The following is a 22,024-nucleotide window of genomic DNA, read 5'->3' as shown; positions in this document are numbered from 1 at the left end:
TTTTTATGTTTGTGTACCTCATGAAATGGAACACCTACCTTCTTCAAAAGCTACTTTGAAGCCATAAAAATGTTCATACACTTTGACTCAGTAATCCCCTTCTGGGAAGCTGGCCTAAGAAAATACCCTGAAATATGGAAAAAGCCATATGCAGAAAAATATTCATCAAAGAGTTGCTTTAGTGAAAAACTGGAGGCAGCCCAAATATTCAAAAAAAGGAAAGAGAGGCTGGTAAAGTAAATTATGGTATAAACCTTGAAGAAATATTCTATAACCATTAAAAATGATGGGTATGGAGTTTATGAAGGATCACAGAAAATACTTATGATAAAGTATTGGGTGAAGAAAGTCTGGAACAAAATTTGCACACACATGATTTGTAAAAACAGGAAAGGAACATAAAAATATAGTTGTCACTATGTCAAAGTGGTAGGCATATAAATTTTTACCTTGTTTTCAAATTTCTCTAATATTATTGTATCTCTACTTTAAAAAAAAAGTTTAATCCCTAAAAAAGCAGGGAAGGGAATAATAGACACTGTTCATGTTTTAAGTAGGAAGAAACATTAGTAGAGGTTAGGGGTAATTAAGATGGGAAATTGCTCATCTTATCGCCCAAATTATTACGTGTTTTTAGAATGCTTTAATTTTTTATGAAATAAATATATAACATATGCAAAAGGCTGTTTTGTTCAAGACACAAAAAACCCAAATTATATTACTATAGAAAGCATTCAGGGTTTAAAAGTTCTCCGATTTCTGTGTTTTTGGGTGGTTATGGATCCACTGACAGGGGGCTTCTTATCAAGGAGCATTGAAATGATGCTTCATATCTCTCTACATTTTTATTTCATCTGTAGCACTCAGTATGACCTGATCAGCTGGATATGAGTGTTGGGTTTAGAAAACAAATCTCATTTTCTCCCTCTACCATCCAGAACACTTAGAATAATGGAAAAGTTGAAAGGAATTCAAGGTTATTCGTGTATAAATCTCCTTGGCAGGAACACATGTCACAGCAATGTGAGTGCAAAGTTGGGCATGCAGGGTCCCAGACCTGCTATGGAAGTGTGAATCTGGAGTCAAAGTCCTACCTAGGGACAAGACAAGGCTAGTGTGCAAAGGTGAAGACAAATCACAAATCCAAATCCAAATACCCAGGAAAATACAAACTGGAAATGGAAATCAAAAGAACATAGTTCTTAACACCATTAAAAAAAAAAAAAGAAAAACGAAACCCAGGGGCACCTGGGTAGCTTAGTCAGTTAAGCACTTGACTTTGGCTTAGGTCATGATCTCACAGCTCATGGGTTTGAGCCCTGCGTTGGGTTCTGTGCTGACAGCTTAGAGCCTGGAGCCTGCTTCAGATTCTCTGTCTTTCTCTCTGCTCCTCCTGTGCATGTGTGTGCACACACACTCTCTCTCTCGAAAATAAAAAAATAAACATTAAAAAAATTTTTAAAAAGGAAACATAAAGGCACCTATCCCAGTTATCTATTGTTGTGCAACAATATATCCTAAAATTTAGCAGCTTCAAACAAAAACCATTTTATTGTATTTCACGATCACGATTTTATGGGTCAAGAATTTTGGCAGGGCTCAGCTGAGAAATGCTTTTGCTTTTCATGGCCTCTCAGGGCACTCAGTGGTATTTGGCTGGAAAATGAGTCTAGAGGATCCAAGGGTTCCTTCATATGTCTGATGCCTGGGGAGGCTGGTAGAATGGGCTCAGCTGCTTGTGTTGACCACTGCTCCTGCATCAGGCTTCGCTAGTGTGGCAGTGTCCCTGGAGTGGTTGGCTGACTCATGTTGGCAGGTGGCATCTCCCAGAGCAAGCCTTCAGAGATAACTAGCCAAAAGCTGCAAGACTTCTAGCAACTTAGCTCAGAAGTTTCAGAACATCTCCTCCGTCACAAACTATTGGTCAAAACGTCACTAAGTCCAGTCCAGGTTCAAGGGCAGGGAATTAGACTCTGTCGCTCAATGGGAGAGACAGGAAAGAATCTGAGTTCATCTCTAGTCAATCACAGCAACGTTCTACATGAATCAAATCGGGAGGGAGATTGCAGCGAGCAAGCAATGCCGGCAAAGGCACCAAGGTGGAGTTTATGCCTGTATTCATCGTGATGGTGTAAATTGGTACCATGCTTTGGGAAGGGACCTTGTCCATATGTACAGAATGTATAAAATCAGAGGAAGGCTGTAGAGATGCACTAAGAATTCGCTCTCCCTGAAGCCGGGCTTTCTTGGTCCTGGCTGCCCCTAGCCTCACCTGGAGGGTTTCAAAAACACTCATGCCTAATCCCACTCCCAGAGATCCTGAAGTGCTTGGTCTCAGGCATGGTCAGAGGTGAAGGGATTCTTAGAAACTCTCCAAGTGACTCCAGTGTGCAGCCAAGGCTGTGAATTCCTGCCATGGGGGCTTGTGATACTCACCATAAAATTCAAGTAAATGAATAAAATCAGCTTTTTCCTTATTGCACTTTTGGGCCAAATGCAGCTGGAAGAGGGTTCTAGGGTCCAAAGATTTGGGAGCTTAAAGAAAAATTTAACTCCTCAGACACGAGGGTCAACTCTGGAATGTTGTCACATGGTCAGAGTTTGGAGATTTTGCCAAAACTGGTTTAAGTTTACTTTTTTTTTTTTTTAATAACATGGTGAATAGCTCTGTGTTGATTCCCCCTTCCCCTTATTATTTTGCAATGGCTCTTACTCAAAGACTTGAAAAAGTGATGTACCATGTCCCCTTGATATAGATGTCTAAGAATAAATTAGAAAACATTTGAAATATATTTAGAAAAAAGTGCCATTTTGTGCTACAAGGATTGAGGGTCTATAGAAAGACGCCTTTCAGAATAAATGTCAGGCATTCTTTCAGGATGAATAAGTCTCTACAGAGGCCCCATCACGACCAGTCAGTTCACCCTACGATTCAAGTCATAACTGCTCGCTGATTTTGTGCGAGGCCTTCTGGAACGGGGTTGGGGCTCCAACACACTCATGGATGACATAGAAACTCTTGGTCCTGTCCTGAGAAATTGATGCTTTCTTTCCTTTCACAAACCAGAAGGATCTGGCAGTGTTTTCTCAGGCTTCTCTTTTTTTACTCTTAGAATCTTTGTGCCCCCTGGGATCTGATGAACAAAGGTTACAGAGAAAAAAAAGTATGACATATAGTGCAGTGGTTCTCGAAGTGTGGTCCTTACACCAGCAGCATCAGCACCACCTGGGAACTTGTGAGAAATGCAAACTCTCCTGCCCACACAGCAGACCTACTGAATCAGTTATTGTAGGATGGGGCCCAGCCATCAGTGTTTTAACCAACCTTCCAGGAAGTTCCGACCCACTAGAGTTGGGAACCACTGATTAAGCACACAGACGGAGCATGAACAGCCTTTGTCTCACATGCCAGCTTATTACTTGGTTAAGTAACTTCACCTCTCTGATCCTGTTTCCTCGTCTGTAAACTAAGAATACTAGCACTTACCACTGCAGGGTTGTTTGAGGATGTAGGGAGCAGATGCAAGCAGACTATATAGCACTGTTCTTTGCAGGGCCTGGATGAGGGTGAGGCAGGTGAGGCATCTGTAGTCCTGTAGGTATCTCTTTAAATTCTGCACCCACGGAGGATTCACCCACTTCACCCTAGTCCCAGCCCTGGTTCTTGATATTCCAAAAGGGCTCAGTAAATGGTTGGTACTGTTATATTATTGAGGAATCTGAGGTTTTATCCATTTTCAGGGCCTTGGCCAGGCAGAGTTCCAAAATCAAAGTCTTTAAACAGTTGGGTGTAGAGGAAAGAGCATTGGCTTTGGAGTCCACAGGCAAGGGTCTGAATATCAGACTGATATCTAGGAATATCAGTCAAGGAGTGAGGTGCAGAGCGGAAAAGGGGCAAGCTCAGTTGCCCAAGAGAGCCTTCTTTCACTGGGCGGGGCTCTTTCTTCTCTTCTCCTTTCTGAGAAAAAGCAGAGGCGACTGCTGAGTTTGGACTCTCCCGTGCATGATCGCTGTATTTTCTGTATCAGTAGATACCGACAACATCCAAGAACCATTCCTCATTGAAAGTCTTAGCATATTAAGAATAGAAGGGGAATAGAAGGAGGGTTCTTCTATCTGTCAAAGGGTACCCATAGAACCCACTGCCAACATCTTCCTTAATGGTCAAAACTGGTCCCTCTCCTCAAAGGATCAGGAACAAAGTGAGCATGTCTCACTGCTCCTCTGTGAGGTACCAGAGGTTCTCATTAGTTCCTTAAGCTAGAAAAAGAAATAAAAGGCACCCAGATTGGAAAAGAAGTAAAATTGCCTTTATGCACAGATGCCATCATGATTGTCTATAGAGAAATTCTGACGGAATCTTCTCTAAAGCTACTAGAACCAAGAAGTGTGATCAGCAAGGTTGCAGGATATCAGATCAACACACAAAAATCAATTTTATTTCTATACATCCGCAATAAAAAGTTGGTACTTGAAATTTAAAAACACTGTCATTTATAACAGCCTAAAAGGTACAAAATGCATAGCTATACAAATCTGGCAAAAGAGGTGAAAGGCCTGTACTGCAAACTATAGAGCACTGCCAAGGAAATTAAGCAAGACCTAAATCAGTGGAGAGATAGCCCATGACCTCATCCAAGGGCATGAAGACTTCCCCTGTTGTTTTCTTCTCAGAGTCTTCTAGTCTCAACTCTTACATTTGGGTCGTTGATTCATTTTGAGTTAGTTTTTGTATATGGCGTTGAGGCAGGGGTCCAACTTCATTCTTTCTCATGTGAATATCCTGTTGTCCCAATGCCATTTGTTGAAGACCCTGTTTTTCCCCCATTGAATGGTCTTGGCACCACTGCAGAAAACCGATTGATCATAAAAGTGAAGGCTTCTTTCTGGACTCTCAAATTCTGTTCCACTGCATAGATGTCTGTCTTTACAATAGTACTGCACCATCTTGTTTGCTGTAGATTTGTACTAAGTTTTGAAATTGTGACGTTACTCTTTTTCAAGATTGTTTTGGCAGTTCTACATTTGGACAAAGACATAAAGGTAGTTTTTGACAACGATATAAAGGTAGTTCAGTGGAAAAAGCACAGTCTTTTCAAAAATAGAGTTGCAGAAAAATTAGATAACCACATGCCCTTGGTTTTCACTTTTTGTTCCTATTACCCCTGCTTTTGGCTCAACCCTTATTTTCTTAAATGCATCTATTCTTCTAGAAGTCATTTCCTTCTTTTCAAAAACATAAATTTAATTAACTTTAATTAAATTTAAGTCTCCTCAGTCTGTGCTTTCTCTTTTTGTAGACTGAGCCTGATCTCCCCATTCATAGATTATTTCACAAAACCGCAAGTGTGAGCAGCTTAAAAGGAAAGACTGATGGGAGTGAAGAGGTAGCCTGTGAATCTGTTCTCTGTGCCTTCCTGAGACAAATGGCCCTCCCTCTGATGGCTGGCTCTGGGGAAGGGCCTGAGAAGCTACAGCTCTAAGAACTCGGGCACCTGCAAGGCCATAGGGCACAGAGCAACATCTCTCTCTTGGTTTCTGAGGAAGTAAGGCCACTCAGCCACTATCCATTAGCATAACATATGTCTATGTGACATAAATCAAGAATCTAGTGCACATGGGTGGCCAGCTAAGCTGTGCAAACAGGCTCAGAAGGCCCAGATTTGGCCATTGGTGAAATGGGAAATACTAGGAGAATTCTGTGCACCGCAGAGTTCTCACAGTGTGGCCCCCAGTCCAGCAGCATCTGTATCACCTCAGACAGAAATCAAAGAATCACCTTGTTAGAAATCAAATTCTTGGGGCGCCTGGGTGGCTCAGTCAGTTGAGCGTCTGACTTTGGCTCAGGTCATGATCTCGCGGTTTGTGAGTTCGAGCCCCACACCGGGCTCTGTGCCAACGGCTCGGAGCCTGGAGCCTGCTTCAGATTCTGTGTCTCCTTCTCCCTCTGCCCCTTCCCCACTTGTGCTCTGTCTCTATCAAAAATAAATAAAATATTTAAAAAAAATTTTTTTTTTAATTTTTTTTTTCAACGTTTTTTATTTTATTTTTGGGACAGAGAGAGACAGAGCATGAACGGGGGAGGGGCAGAGAGAGAGGGAGACACAGAATCGGAAACAGGCTCCAGGCTCTGAGCCATCAGCCCAGAGCCCGACGCGGGGCTCGAACTCACGGACCGCGAGATCGTGACCTGGCTGAAGCCGGACGCTTAACCGACTGCGCCACCCAGGCGCCCCCAAAAAAAATTTTTTTAAAGAAATCAAATTCTCTGTCCCCACCCCAAATCTAATCAAATTCTCAGGTCCTACCCCAAACCCACTGAGTCAGAAACTCTGGAATGAGGCCCAGCAATTCATGTTTTATCCAGCCCTTCAGGTGATTCTGATGCCCCCGGCAGTTAAAGCGCTTATCCGCTGGCACTAAATTACCAAAATTTCATATCCTGCATCTGCCATTTGCCACCAGTTACTTAAAATCTCTGGGTCTCAGTGCCCTCATCTATTCAGTGATGATGATTTTGGTACCAGATTCTTCAAGGTTCTTGTTCATGTTAATGGAACAATCTATGGAATTACTTAGGAAGCAGTTAATAATCATTAGCTTATAAATGTGAATTTCCTTTGCCTTCCCTGTTTCTGAAAATTCACTGTCACATGTAATCATTGTGTAACACTTCTTAAAATCTCTCAGAGGAATTTGCATGATGGCCTTACTTGTTTATAAGTAGCAAAGTAGGTATTGTGGTCACCTTCATTGTACATGGATACAAACGGAGGCCCAGATGGTGAACTGTCTTTCCAGGGTCACAGTGATAAAGTCATGGATCTGAGACATAAATCACTTCCAACTGGAACATCTGTGTCTTTCGTCACATCCTGAGTTCTCAGAGTGCAGGCCTGAAACCTCAGTTGACACAGCTTTAACTGTTTTAATCAAGGTACCTGTATTTATCCCTTACAGGAAGAAAGATTTATCCCTTAACGGTGATGCAGATCGTTATATATAAAGCTCTTTGCAGGACCCGCCTTAGCACCATACTCACTGCTCTCCAAGAGTCCTCACTCCTCAAAGGGGAGAAGCTGTCTGGTGAGGTGGACCAGGCTTAGTCGGCTCCACCTTCTGGCTCCTTCTGGCTCTCTCACCTAGCTGAGCATATGACGTTGAACAAGGCACCTTGCCTCTTAGAACTTCCTTTTCCTTTTCTGTAAAAGGAGGTGTTATCCTACCCTGCCCAGTTCCCAGAACAGCCTTGTGTCTCAAACAAAATGGTAGATGTGGAAGGACTTTGCAAACTGTGAAGTGCATGCACAAGTGTGAAGTTAGGAGTTGCAGCAGGGGCAAAGGAAGAGTTTGCTGAAGACAAATACTGCCGGCCCCTCCGGCAAGCAACAGCCCTGTGGTCTGGCAAGGCCAAAGCACTGTGGAGCTGGTGGGAGGTAGGTGGGGACCGGTGGAGAATTATCAGGGTGTGTGGTCTGACCCTTGCTGGGGAGTGGCCTGCAGGGCAGGGGGGAGCTCAGAGACCCTGCCAGGCAGAGCCACAGGCATATGCCAGCACAGGCAGGAGCCATCAGCTGCGGGAACCCCTCTGTGGCCCTGGTTGCTGACTAGCCAAAGGTGTTCTCCTATCGCTTGGAGTGAAACAAACTCTCGTCCCAGCTGCCAGTTCCCAAGAAGACCCTGGGTGAGACCCTCACTTCTCTGGCCTTTGTTCGACAACACAAGTGGCTGGTTCCCACCTATCCCACCACGTCTCGGATTATGCCTCCTTCATCTCATACTTACATCTGAAAGTTTCTCTACCAATAGCCTTTCCTGAGTAAGGACGAGTATGTTTGCCCTTTTGCAATATTGAAAAGCACACGAGTGAGCTTCCAGGAAACTGTTTCCTAGTGGCTGAGGGTTGGGGCTGGGGAATCAGTCCACCTGGGTTGGAATCCTGGCTGACTGCGCATGTGGCCTCAGGCATCTTGCACCCTTCCTTTCTCCATAAGTAAAACAGAGATCATACAACATCCCCACTTTACTGGGTGGGGGATTAGTGAGATGATGTGTGTCAAGGGCTGTGCCCAGCTAATGGCAGAGGATAAGCTCAATGAAAAGCTGTTGTTATATCTAGCAACACCAAGGTACCACTCTGAGTTGATTTCAGGAAAACACAGAGATTCCTGATATTGTTAGAAGCCTGTGAGCACACACAGGGGCCATCTGCTGTGCCTTTGGGGTTTGTGAAAGAACTGGAAATAGTCTCAGGACCCCCAGTGCCCAGGTCCCCTAACCTGGGAACTACTGGCCGAAACAGTCTTAAAGCTTCTTCCACCTCTGACAGCATCTCAGTTTTGTTGAAGGTCAGCCAAACCCCTTAAAAGCAATCCATGTGGTCAGTGGCAGCTGGGCAGCGGTGAGTCCAAGGCAGACTCCAAGAGGAGCCGCCGCAGCCCAGAGTACTGTCTCCAGGGCCAGGGCCCCTCGAGAAGAGTCACACATCAGAGGGAAGCTTGCAGCCTCCTGTTCAGCTCATCCAGGAACTGAATCTCCACACCCCCTCCCACCTCTCTGATCTGAAAAAGCCAGGAGAGAGGAAGTGGTTATTTCAAAGGCTGGGTGAGCCCCCCTTGCAAAGGGGTCAGAAAGCCTGAGCCTCGAGTCCCCCAAGGCACTGCTGAAAGAGAGCACTTTGCCTGTTTCCTTCCCTTCATGTCCCCCTTCCTCTCCTTGCGGGATTGTTCTAAATATATATCTTAGAGGTCAAGATACAGGATGGCAAGGGACAGAAACCTAGCCCCTAAAGGTGGAGAGAAAACTCAGGAGTTGGGTGGGGTGGGAGTGATTTGAGGGGGCCAGCCATGCTGGTGAGATCTTCCAAGGCAAATGCCACAGCTACACAAGCCTCCCCTCTGCGATGCCTTCACACTCTTCTCTCTCTGGGTACTTACACAATCCACAAGACAGCCAGGGAAGGGCTTCTATTCCCTTTATAAAGAGGAAGAAACTGAGAGCCAGAAAGGAGGCAATAACACTACAGATCATAGCCAGCTTTTATTGAGCACTTACTAATTTGCCAATAGGCACTAAGAACTTTGCATGTATTAGCCAATACATTAGGACGTATTTAATCCTTACAAGAATCCTACGAGGTAGGTATTATTATTACTAAATGCCAATTACAGGTAAGGAAGTGAAGGCACAGAGATGTCAAGTAACTTCTGTTCTGTCACACCAGAGCCCACATTTGTAATCACTGGCTCTACCAGCCCTGTCAAAGAACTATAGGAGTCAGTGGCAGGGCCAAGAGCCAAACCAAGCTCAGGGCTATATCCCTGCCACTCCTCTGTGGTCAACATAAGGAGGGCTATTCTAACCATCATATCTATACAGAAATAAAAGGGCCAGCTGTGTGGGAAGGAGGGGGCTTTCCATCACTGAGGGGCATCCCAGCCCAAACTCCATGATCACTCGGTGGGGTGTTAAGGACATGGTAGGGGTCGGACCTAAGGTTCCTCCCAGACACGAGCATCTACAGTTCCAGTCTGGAAGACAATCAACTGAAGTTGCTGAACAAACCTCCAAAAGAGATTTCCAGGTCCCATTTTTCCTTCCATCTCCTGTCATTCATTCCCTCTCTTGTGCTATGATTTCCTAAGAGCCTACTATGTGCCGGACTCTGTGTCATAGAAGACGGACCAGACAGACACAGCCCCTGCCCTCCAGGAGCTGATACCCTGTGACCCACACAACTAGTGGCCTTCGTGAAACTTCCTCTCCTATACCAAGATCACCCACTCTGGACCTTGGCTCGTTTTGCTTCCCTGCCACCAACTCCTGCTGAAATCAAACCCAGCTCAAACGCCCTTTCGGGTATTCCCAACAGCAATGCCACCGCTACCCGGCTCTAGACTGCAAGGCGTGAATGTACCTCACGGGCAGCCATGCTGACCTGCTTTGTATTTTTGGTAGATGTCATGGGGATGGGGAGTCCTTCCACAAGACCACAGGCCCATGGACAGCAGGGATTGTGTCCTACCTTGGCTTTCCAATGCCAGGCGTCCTGGCACAGAGAAGTAACTCATTCTCTCACTCATTCATCCAACAAATATGCACTGAGCACCTATGATGTGACAGGCACTGTTCCACCTCTGGGTCTACAACAGTGAACAAAACGGGCCTCAAGCTCTGTCCTCATTGACATTCTAGCAGCAATGGCTAGGTGGGCAAATCAATCACTGATGAATATGCGCCGAATCCTGAAAACTCCTTTTGAGACCCAACACCTAGACAATGGTACATTTTAGGATCGTTCGTATATCCACAGGCCAAGTATTTATCTAAACTAAGTGAGCCCTTGAAGGAAGCTTACCTTCCTCTGCGGTGTGAGTGTTTAAAAATCACCGGAAAGGGATTGTGTTGGAATTAGTCTTCGCAAGACAGCCTGGCTTTGGGGATCCAAAGCCATTGAGATATTAGTCTGAGGCTCGGATAAAAAAAAATAAACTAAACTTTAGAGTCACAGAAATGATTCAATTTGAGGAAACACCAGGCCCAGGGACAGTAATAAGAAAAATAATCACAGCAAACACTTACACAGCATGGACTGTGTGCCAGGCCCGGGAGAAGCCCCTAATTCCCGACAGATGACAGGGCTGTCGGAAGGAAAGGGAGGCCACGAGAGGGGTGACCCTGACAGGAACCATCCCTTGAGACTGGGCCATTGTTCACTTGGGCTCCAACTGTCCCATGATCCGCAGCAAGCTTGCCAGCCAGTGCCTTTGAAATTCCCTGGACTTCAGTGGCAGAAAAGACAGATCTTTGCAAGTGAAAGGAAATTTGATTCCTTAAAATAGAAAAATTGTGCTCAGGGAAGGAAATTCCCTAGAACTATGGAGGCGTCTTTACTCCCTGAAAAGATTAAGAAGTGCATTTACTGAGCACCTATTATATGCCAGGCAGTGTGCTAGGACCTGATGGAAACTGTCATTTACTTACGGCTGGGTGCTATTCTAGTGTGGGGCCATAGCCAGGAATGAATGAAATAGACTCTGCCAGTCCCCAGGGCTGACATGCAGCCAGGATGTCCCTACAGAACTGTCCCACTTATCAAAATAGTTACATGTTTCTGTTCTAGCTGGTACAGAACAGCTGCCCTGAGTCCCTGGGCACCCATTCCCTGCCCCAGCTGCCCCAGGCCCTCTTCCCATCCTTCCCCTGACATCCCTATGATCCAACTACTCAGGAGTGGGCTCAAACACAACCGGGAGCCCAGAAAACCTGGCGTCCATCGGTGGCCCAGCCTGATCTGCTTGGCCAGTGTCTGTTAAATGTTCTGTTTGCCACCCCTTGCCTGGCTCTCGTGGATCTCCCACCCAGTGGGTACTTCGCGTAGCCCCCAGCAGCCCTGTGAGGGGGAACCATGAACCCTCTCATACTCCTTCCAGCTCCTTAAATGCCACTTCCCCCCAAGCTTCCTTCCTTAGCCGCTGCCTTCGTATTCCTCACCATGTCCTGTAGGGAGTTGATTCCAGTGGTCTGGTTTCCTACCTACTCACAACCCCCTGAGTTTGTTTCTCCAGCCTGGACCCCTCTCCTCAGCTGGTCCTATGGCCAACTACCTCCTGGACATCTCCCTGGGAGGTCCGCTGCCACCTCAAGCCCAAGGTCTCCCCAAATGACTGAGGTCAGCTTCTTTCCCAGACCTTTCCTCCTCCCCGCCCCCCCCCCACATCCTGCTGCGTTCCCCATTCTTCTCATTCAAACACACATGCATTCAGGGCAGAAACACCCACAGAGCATCTGTTATGTGCCAGGCATGGTGCCTCACACAGAAGATGAGGGAGGAACGAAGATAAACCTTCAAGAAGCCTGCAGTCCATCAGGTGCCCAAGCTAGGAGCCTGAGCATCACCTCCAACTCCCCCATCGCTCACCCCTGCAGGAATGAGGAGCAAATCCCACAGCTGACTTCATTCCCTCCATCTCCCCTGCCAAGGCCTGAGCCCAGATCCTTACCTGTCTCATCAAAGTGACTCCCAGCCTCCCTCCTGTGGGGCCCTCTCCAGTTCTCTGCAAATAGCCAGAAGGACACCTCTAGCACACATCCAAATCTGCCCTCTCCTTAGCTTAGAGCCTTCCATGGCTCCTCATTTCCCTCAGGAGGAAGTCCACGCTCTCTGGCCTGGCATTCAAGACCCATCCTGGCCTCTCTTGATCCAGCAGGGTTGCCCTAGTAGGAAATGAGCTGTGGGTGGTGAAGCCATTAATTCCCAACCACGCTTCTGACTTCTTATCAGCCAGGATACACATGCACACAGAACCCATACACACACAGAGACACACAGATACAGACACACACACACATACTCAGATGTGCCCTGGGCCGTAAACAAGCAAGTCTATTTACACTGACATACATGCACACAGATGTAGTTGTCAGATTTAGCCAGTAAAAACATAAGGTGCCCAACTGAACAACAAATCATTTGTTAGTATACCTGGACCGTACTTAGGCTAAAATATAATTGTTTATCTGAAATTCAAATTTAACTGGATATTCTGTATTGTACTGGGGGACCCTACAAATCGAAAAAGATCTACAAAGACTTCGACCCCCCACAGAACACGGCTTGCACACTTAACACATATTACACGCTTATAGTACAGTTCATGTGTGAACGTGGACCTCACACTGTCATGCCTCCACGACAAATGGGCATCTCACCGCCTGAGACAGAACCATGGCAGGGCCACGACATTGGCCAGCTGTGGTGAGCTCTTCAGGGAAATGTTTATTCTGTGAACAAATGCCTAATTGACAGGAATTCCTGGACGTCCGTCCAGCTCCAGAAATGTTGTGTGCCCGGAGTAGTAATCCCTGTGGAAGCCAGGCTTCCACTGAGCACAAAGCCCTGGCTATAGGAATAGCAGTGGCATGAGGAGTCTGTGGGACCTGAGCCTCTGAACCTGACTTCAACACATCTGTACTGTGTGTCTTGGGGAAAGTCACTTAACCTCTCTTAGCCTCTATTAGCTCATCAGTAGAATGGAAGTGTTCCCTTAATAAACCAGCACCTCCGGGTTATGGTGAGAACTGTTAAATGACATATGCATGTGAAAAACTTTTTTAGAGTTTTGGTAAGAATGAGTACCTGTAAATAGACACAAAATCAAACAGATGCTAACTGCAATTGGATTCAGGCATGGGGTGGCCCCTCAGTTTGCAAGTGTAGCACAGAAGAGCAAAAAGGGGATAAAACATTGGAACAATTAAATTCAGGCAGTTGAAGAGGGTGGGAGGAAAGTTTGGGAGGGGAAGGATATGGTTATGGCATAGATGGTGGTGACAGTTGCATGGGTGTATACTTACCTTGAAACTCATTAGATTGTATACACTAAACATGGGCAGCTTTTCGTATGTCATACATACAAAATGGTATGTCAGTCATACCTCAATAAAGTGGTTTTAAAAATAATAAATTTAGGGGTGCCTGCCTGGGTGGCTCAGTAGGTTAAGCGTCTGACTTCGGCTTAAGTCATGATCTCACGGATTGTGAGTTCGAGCCCCATTTCAGGGTCTCTGCTGACAGCTCAGAGCCTGGAGCCTGCTTCAGGTTCTGTGTCTCCTTCTCTCTCTGCCCCTTCCCCACTTGTGCATGCACGCTTTCTCTCTCTCTCTCACAAATAAATAAACATTAAAGAAAACTTAAAAAAACAATGAATTCAGGCATTAGTATGAATTAATTACTATAGTCACATCCAAAATAGGTTAGGTTCAAAATTCAGCACAAACAGGGAAACTGCATATGTTCAAAACACTTTGAAACTCTCTAGGATTGCATATACCATGTTGCCCAAGGTCAAATAACAATTCTTATGCAAACTAGAAATTGAGGACCACTGAAATAAAATGAAGGCAGGGACAAAAGGAACTTCTATATGCAAATGTTTGGGCATTTTCTGCTTTTAAAGTGACTAGCAAATCTCTAGTGGTAAATGGTGGGGGTGGAGAATTCAAGAATTCCTTCTTGCCTAACTCTCTATTCTTTTTAAAACATTGAGTTTCTATATGGTAGACATTAGCATTGTCCACCAACGTTTCTGATTATTTTCCACCTGCAAACACAATAGGATTGGATGTCCCTGCTTTCTTGAACTTAGGAGAGACCACATTACCTGCTTGGGACAATGAAATGTGAAGTGATGTGCGTTACTACCAGGCTAAGCTTTAAAATACTTGGAAACAATTCTTCATCTCCTCCTTCCTATGCTACAGTGACCAACAACATTCCAAATGGTGAACTCTGAGTATCCAAGAGAGGCCAGTACAACCTACAATGGCATGCCTCCTGCGGCCACAGGAAACCCCACAACCTACAATGGATGTGTAGCATGAGTGAGAAATGACCCCTGGCTCTTTTAAGCCTTTCATATTTGGGAGTTGTGTGTTACTGCAGCAAGCCCCAGCTCATCCTGACTACTATGCTCCATAACATTACTACATATAAATAGATTTGTCTGTCGTCGTAAATATTTTTTAAGTGGCATTACATTATATATTGGGAGGAAAGTTCTAAGTAACTTTGTAAGTTAAATGAGCCTAGTGCAAAATCACGGCACGTATGCACTGCCCAGTTTCCTTCCAAACAGAATCTGTAGCAGCTCAGCAAGTCAAAATACATACTGGCAGACAGAGTAGCTAATATAACAATGGAGAGATGGGAATCCATTCAGAGAAAACAGGAGAGGATTGTACCTAGAAGATTTGCCATGTCCGTGCACATGCCAAAAGCCAGGAATGAAATATTGTACCATGGATCAGTGAAAACATTTAGGAGTGGATAATAGAAGAAATTAGTACCAAAAAGTTCTGGACAAGAGGGCTGGGAGGGAGGTATGTTTACTGAATGCCTGCTGTGTGCCAGATACTGTGTTACATGCAGTGAAAATATAATTTCTTTACGTATTGGTCTCACTAAAACTCAATGAAGTAGAAACTGAGGCTCAGAGAGGTCAAATAAGTGGTCAAGTTCATACAGTGGCAGGGCAAGGATTCAAACCCATGTTGGCCGTGCTCTTACACAGATGCTCTTATTGGAGCCATAGGGAGGCTGAGTTTGGCAGGACTCACTGGCCACCATTCACTCCAGGCACGGTTGAAATTTAACGAGGCAACAAGCTTATGCTCAGCTTCCCAACGGCTCAGATGGGAAGGTCTACTGAAGGGAACCAAGGTGTCCAGAGGCTCAGTCCCACACAAGGCAGCCCTGCTTATGACCTCTTGCTCTGCACCCACAAGGGTCCCAGGCTTCTTGGGAGTGTCCTCCGAGGAAGAAGCAGCATTCCAGGACCAGATGCAGACAGCTGTGTGCTTCCTGCCGCCTCTGGTGACTCATGCTGGGACAAGAAAGCCGCTTTTTTCCTGGATTCCCTGTCCCCAAATCCTAATCTGGGGAAAGCCTCCTTAAGCTCCCTGAACACAAGACTCTGTCTGGGTGGCTGGCGCACGAGAGGGGTGGAGGCCAATGACGTCCAGAACAAAGAGGAAATTCAGGGCGGGAGATCGTTTTCTCTCCCTGGCATGCCTCCTGCGGCCATCTGGCTGAGGGGGCTGTTATTCAAACCTCTGGATCACGGACTGTTTGTTTTTTAGGAGTTTGCAGCTGATTATTTTCATCAGATTCCCTACAACCAACTGCGTTGGCTCCCTTCACGGGCAGACCTGTGCAGCCAGCACGTCCTCTCGGCTGGGTTCACGGTTCCCTCACAGGGAATGAGCAGCCTCGCTCTTCCCTGAGTGGCCACTGGGCCAGGATGGGGCCATCACCTCTGGATACCAGGGCCAGGCCTCCAGATGTTCCAGCTGATGTCACCTGTAGAGACTGGCATGGAAAAGGAGCATCTGAAAGATCAGAAAGCCCCTGGTGGCCAGACCAGCTCCAGTGGCCTTTGGTTTTGTCATCCCAGTTCTGAAAAGGCAGCACCAACATTTTCTGGGCATCTCCAGAAAGGTGGGATATAAAGAGCTCAGAGAGGTCCGTTATTCATGCTGTAGGGCAGCTGAACCTCCATTTCCTCTTCTGGGGCTTGGGGACAGTAAAGCTTTATGTCTCTGGGCTGTTGTATGCAAATGCATACACACACAGTGACATATGTAAAAGGCCTAAGACCATGTCCGTGCACAGCAGGTTCTCAGTAAAAACTATGAGTTCCCATCTCTCATTTCTTCAAGGATATGATACACTGGCCTTTCCACTCCACTGGCTCCAAGGATAAGTGAAACAGCTGAGGTTCCTCACTGTGGGGACAGGATGCAGAGACTGAGGGCTTTCCTCCCAGAGGTGATAGGAATAGCCCACGTCTTCAAAGAAACTGGGTGATAACTCTTTACCCAGAAAGTCAAATCCAAGTGGTTTGGTAAGATGTGAGCTCAGTTACTCAACATGCCTTCTGGATGTCAGCCTGTCCATGGGGTCAGACAGACAGACCCGGGCAGCTGGATGGGAGCAGAAACCAGTTGTTCTGCACGAGGAAGGTCATGTCTCCTCTCCTGCGGGAGTCACACAAGCCCTGTGTGAAAGTCTGGCAGCCCCTTACCTAAGAAGAAGGTTCCCTAAGAAGGTTACAGCAATTTCTAAATCAAACATTATTTTTCATTCTTTGTATCTTAACTTCTCAGAGCTTCTCATTTCTGCCTTCAGGAAGTGAGAGAAACAGGGTATCCCTACAATGCCTTGCCTGGCTCCCCACTCCCAACCGTCTCTGCTCCCCACAGCTGAGGTGGCCCCAGATCCACGGTGCCGCCTTTCCCCAGGGTGCTCAGAGGACTCAGCTCCGGTGGGCCTGGGCAGCTGAGCCAGCAGGGAAGGGCCTTTGACCCCCTCCTGGTGTCAGTCCCAGCTCTGCAGCCCATTCCCTCAGGACCACTGGAGTCCCTAACCCAGAGACTTGAATCCTGACCCTAAACCTCAGGCTTATGGCTCCCAGACCATCTCAGAAGCCACCCACTTTCCTAGAAACTCCCACAGTGCCCCCTCCTCAGCCCCTGGTTACAGCTCTGGCAGCTGCAGGCCCTTCCCTGGACCTCCAGACACTATTGCTTCTGGCCCAGCCCCAGACGGAGCTCCGTGCAGTGCAGCTGAACGGACCCACACTAGCTCACCTGAAGCAGCATCTCACTGCTATGGTGCCCGAGGGGTCCTGTGCACAGGAGGAACCCACTGCACACAGGACAAGACGGTTATTGGAACAAGCGAATGACAGTGTAATGTAAGAACTGCAGTAGAGGCACGCAGAGCATGGGAAGGTTGTCCTAGAGGAGATGAATCCACTCCACCCCCAGGTGTGGGAAGGGGGTCAGGGAAAGCTCTGGGGAGCCAGTGCTGTCCAGCTAGGAGTCCTGTTCCCCTAGAGCAGGAGACCAGAGTGGGACAGCCAATTTCTCATTGATTCAATGGTCACTTCTATCTTTACCATAATCTGTCCCATTGTGGCCGTCTACTCCTGATTCACTTAATTTTACCTCTCAACTACAAATTCAAGGCAGAAGCTTGTCCTGAGTTTAAAACTCTGGATTTTCTTTAGTACAACAGTTAGTAAGGGAGACCTGGGTGTGGAATCAGAAACCCTTGATTGAAGCCTTCCATCTCTTGATCTTTAGAAGTGACTCTGACCACTCTGAACCTCAGTTTCCTCATCAGAAAAGCAGACAAAATAATTCCATCCAGGGCAGTTGCACAGTTCAGATGAAATAATGTGCGTGAGCCAACTTCATGAATCGGAAACCCCTCTGCCCATGGGAGAGTTTATCATGGCAGCAAGACCTTCCCATGGGCTGATCCAACAGCTTTCCAAGAAATGGAAGGAGCTACAAGAAAAACCCTGAATCTTAATTTTGCTCTGTTGGCATGCCTATAATTGCTGGGTTTGCTGGTCAACATGCACCTTATAAATGAACTCTTAGCGGGCTTGGCATTTTGCATCTGCATTCTCCTGCAACTGCTTTGCAGCAGAGAAATCCCACCTGAATGGCAAGGATACATACCCAAGGTCCCTCAGAATAAGCTTCTGACAGACCAGTGGGTGAGTCCAATGGCAATTATGGGAGGTTGGGGGTGTCATTTAGAAAAAAAGCAGGAGAAGGGAAGCAGGGAGAGAAGGAAGGAGGAAGGAAAGAGCTTGTTTGAGGGGAAGGAGACGCTCATGCTTGCCCAATGCTCAAGAAACCTTGGTGAAGGTAGCAGGTGCGTACATGCTGCTGACCTGCTCCCGACCTCTCCAAGGGAGGCCCAGGGGGGCCTGGCTCTGGAGGGGAAACAGGAGCTGGAAGTGGCTTTCAATTACTTTTCAACGGCTGGCCATGGGAAAACAGGAAGAGAGCATTCAAAGCAGGGAGCTCTCAGAGGCAGAGCCTCTCAGAGATGGTGGGAGCCCCACTGACTCTGGTGGGGGAGGGGACACCTGCAGGAAGAAACACCAACCGCTGAACCTGCTGCAAGAGTCCTGTCCTACGCTTGGGCTGAACTGAGGGGACAGAAGGAGAAGCGTTGGATCTGAGTCTGGGAAGCTCACCCCTGATGCCTTGTGTGTGGCCCCAGACAAGTCACTTCCACCCTGCAGGCCTCAGTGTCCCCTTGTGTGTATCTGGAGAACTGGACTGTGCAGATCTCTAAGAATCTTTCCCAAACTGAGCCCTGTGGTCTCTGATGCAAATGTCCCATGAGGAAACTCAGGGAACAGAGGAGGGTGACTGGTCACCAAATTCCACACCCCTCCTCTCTGCTGGATTTCTCATCACCATCCACGCTGCTTACTGAGTACCTAACAAGAGAAGGCTGCTCACCAACACTTACACAGTTCTGCAGAGTCTGTCTGCCATGTCGTCCTGTTCATTCCCAACAGCCCTGTGAGAAAGTAACAATAGTTCATTGACTCATATTACGTGCCAAGCATTATTCTAAGCCCTCTACATATTTCATTTTACTTAATCCATGCCCTCATATGAGGTATAGGTATTCCTGTCCCCATTTTACTGATGTCCGCTTGCCCTGCCATACATGAGCTGTTCCACAGGGCTCCTCTAGATGCCCAAGGACCTGGGGCCTATGAGCCTGACCTGCATGCTGCTCTCCACTGGGGCTCTCGCTCCCACCTGTTTGCACTGGATCCATATTTCTTTCCAGCTGTCCTTGGCTCTGGTCTCCCTCCTACCAGAGGGGAGTCTTGAAAAATCATTCTCCTGGTGCAGCAGGAAGAAGCCACTCGGGTGGGCTGCATGCTGAGGGAGATGCTGAACTTCTTTCCACAGGTCTTCTCCTCCCCAGAGGAGGGCTGGCCTACCAGTCTCCCAGGGCAGCCTGAACAAGTGTCTGTTCTAGAAACTTGGCCGAATGTTCTTCCTTCCTCGCTGGCTCAGAGGATCTGGGGTCATGTCTGCTGGGGTCAGCCCTCCACCTGTGTCCTAGATCCCAGGACCTCCCTCTCCTGCACAGCCTCCCCTCCCTGGCAGCCCCTCTCTCCCTCTCTGCTGGCTCCTTTCCACCCATTGCAGCTGAAGTGCAGCAGAGAAAGCCCGGACGCAGAGTCCAGAGACGGAATCAAATCCGGCCCTGCCACTTACCAAATGCAGGACTCCAGATAGGATGAGCCACCCAGCTGAACCTCAGTTTCCCTAATGGAAGCTGGCGCTATAGAGACTATGGGATAGCACATTCTCTCTAGTCTGATTCCAACTCTTTCCATCTTGCGGCCTCTGCTCCATCCTGACCTGTCTCCTGCCTGCGGATTATCTAACACATTCACTCAGTAGACAGCCTGGACACAGAGAATACAGGCCCTGCTAGCAAGGTGTCCACAGTCTAGTGGGGCAGGGAGACAATAAACAGGTGATTACAAGACCATGTCCTGAGAACCATGATGTCAGAAGTCGAGGGTGCTTAGGCAAAGGGAGGAAAGGCATCTAATTCAGGCTTGGGGTGCCTGTGGAGGCTTCCCAGAGGAGAAGACATCAAGCTGGGAGCTGAGGGCTGGGAGCAATCAGTTTTTTGAAGGAGAGGACGAGTATTCCAGACAGAGCGAACAGCTTCACCAAGGCCCAAAGACAAGAGAGGATGAGCAGGTTAGGGGACGTGAACGTGATTTGATTTGGCTGGACCACAGAGCATACGTATGCATGTGGGCATGTATGTGTATATGGGGGGTGTATGCATGCCTGTGTGTGCATGTGTGTACATGTGCATGCATATTGGAGGAGGAGAGGATAAAGAGGTGAGCCTGGAGAGGTGGGCATGGACTGACTCAGGCAGAGCAAGACTCTGAGTATTATACCAAGAGCAGTGGGCCCATTGGAAAGATTTTAAATAGAAAAGGGACATGGTCAGGAGTGTACTTTAAAAAGATCCATCTGTTTGCCATGGGCAAAGGGGGACCCGATTTAAAAATATATATATTAACAATAGCAGCCGTCTGTCAGGATGTGGAGCCACTGGAACTCCCATATTCAGATACACTAGGAGGTGTGCCTATAACCTGCCCCACCATTTAAAGAACTATTTGCAATACCTAGTCAAGTTGAAGATCTGTTTACTCTTGACCCAGCAGCTCTGTTTCTTGGGAGACATGTGTGAGGATATTCACCACAGAGCCATTTGTAATAGTGAAAAAGCAGAAATGACCTAACCAGGCTGTAGGGGAGCAGCTCAGTAAACTACAGTTCATTCATACAACAGAATACCACACCATGGTTAAATGAATGAATTAGATCTCCATGTAGCAAGGACAAATCTGAAACTATAAGGAGCAGTGGAAGAAATAAGGCAACTCGCAAAAGAACATGAACCCAATACCATATGGTTTGTGGATCCTCAGTAAAAAAGGTAGAAAAACATATATGGGAATAAATCCCATCAACTTAGGATAACACTAACTCTGTGAGGGAGTGTTAAGGGATAGGGTAGGAATTTTGCTGAGATTTTAATATTCTATTTCTGTAAAAGAGAGAAGTAAAACAAATATGGTGAAATGTTACCTGTTGAATCAAAATAGTGGGTATCTTGGTGTTTCTTGCATTATTTGCTGTACTTTTTTATATGTTTGAAGTGTTTTTTCAATTAAATTTACAGTGGATTGGTGGAAAATAAGACACGGCAGGGACATATCTGCTGGGGAGGCTTAGGCTGTGTCCGTGGGTGGGGTGCCATGGAGCCATACCAGGGGAACACCCAGACGGGACTGAGAGAAGCAGGTGTCAATGAACAATACCCCAGAAGTTGAATCTGCACAACTCCCGGCTCTCTGTGGTGTCTTCTTTCTTTCTCCTTTCTCTATCCTTGGGCGCTCATCAGAGCTCCGCCTCCAGAAAGCTTTCTCAGCTACTCCAGTGCTCAGAGATCTGTCTGTTCTGACATCCTGTAGCCCTTACCATATTGGTCACTCTAGGAATCATTTCACACAACTATGCCTGAACTTGTGGTGTCCATATGTGTCATTTCTCTAGCAAAACCGTATGGGTGAGGGGGCAGGAACCGCCTCTCGTGCTCTTGATGGCTGTCCCTCTGGGTGTGTCTATGTGGCTAATTGCTGTTTCCCAGGCCCTCACATAATGCCAGACCCATGGTCACTGCAGGAGAAATTCTAGCTGAATGAATAAATGAATAGATAAGTGAATGACTAAATGAGTTCCAGGAAGAATCGTTGAGGAAATGCCAAGAAGCAACGTGGCAGCCCTAAATTCAAACCATGACTTCGCCATCAACACGTAGCAACTTTGGGAAATTCACTTCACTTCTCAGAATCCATTCCCCCAGTTATGAAATGGAGAAAACACCCATCTTTCAGGATTGATGCTTATGGATATTATATATTGCTTGCTTATACATACCTATGAACGTTGTATATCATGGTAATTACATCCATAATACATCTCTAAGATGCCTATCATTTCCTCCCCAACCACACTCATGTGGTTTCATAGAACTTTCCTTGTTCCTAGTCCAGAAAACGTGGTCTTTTATACGAGGTGATCTGGTCCCTTCTGCAGG

At 46.8% G+C, this 22,024-nt stretch overlaps 1 long non-coding RNA gene across 1 annotated transcript in view; it reads right to left on the bottom strand.

Annotated features, from left to right (window-relative positions):
• Positions 1 to 1,392: 1,392 nt before the first annotated feature.
• LOC109493869 overlaps positions 1,393 to 22,024 on the bottom strand; it is a 36,515-nt gene continuing 15,883 nt past the window's right edge. Inside the window, exons 3-4 of the long non-coding RNA XR_002737580.2 lie at positions 18,839 to 18,889; positions 1,393 to 5,019 (exon numbers count right to left, since the gene is read on the bottom strand). This is a non-coding gene — a long non-coding RNA (uncharacterized LOC109493869). The remainder of the gene's footprint in view (positions 5,020 to 18,838; positions 18,890 to 22,024) is intronic.

Source organism: Felis catus, chromosome D4 (genome assembly GCF_018350175.1).
Source record: "Felis catus isolate Fca126 chromosome D4, F.catus_Fca126_mat1.0, whole genome shotgun sequence".
Taxonomy (NCBI): Eukaryota; Metazoa; Chordata; class Mammalia; order Carnivora; family Felidae; genus Felis; species Felis catus.
This window is presented reverse-complemented; position numbering and strand designations above follow the sequence as displayed.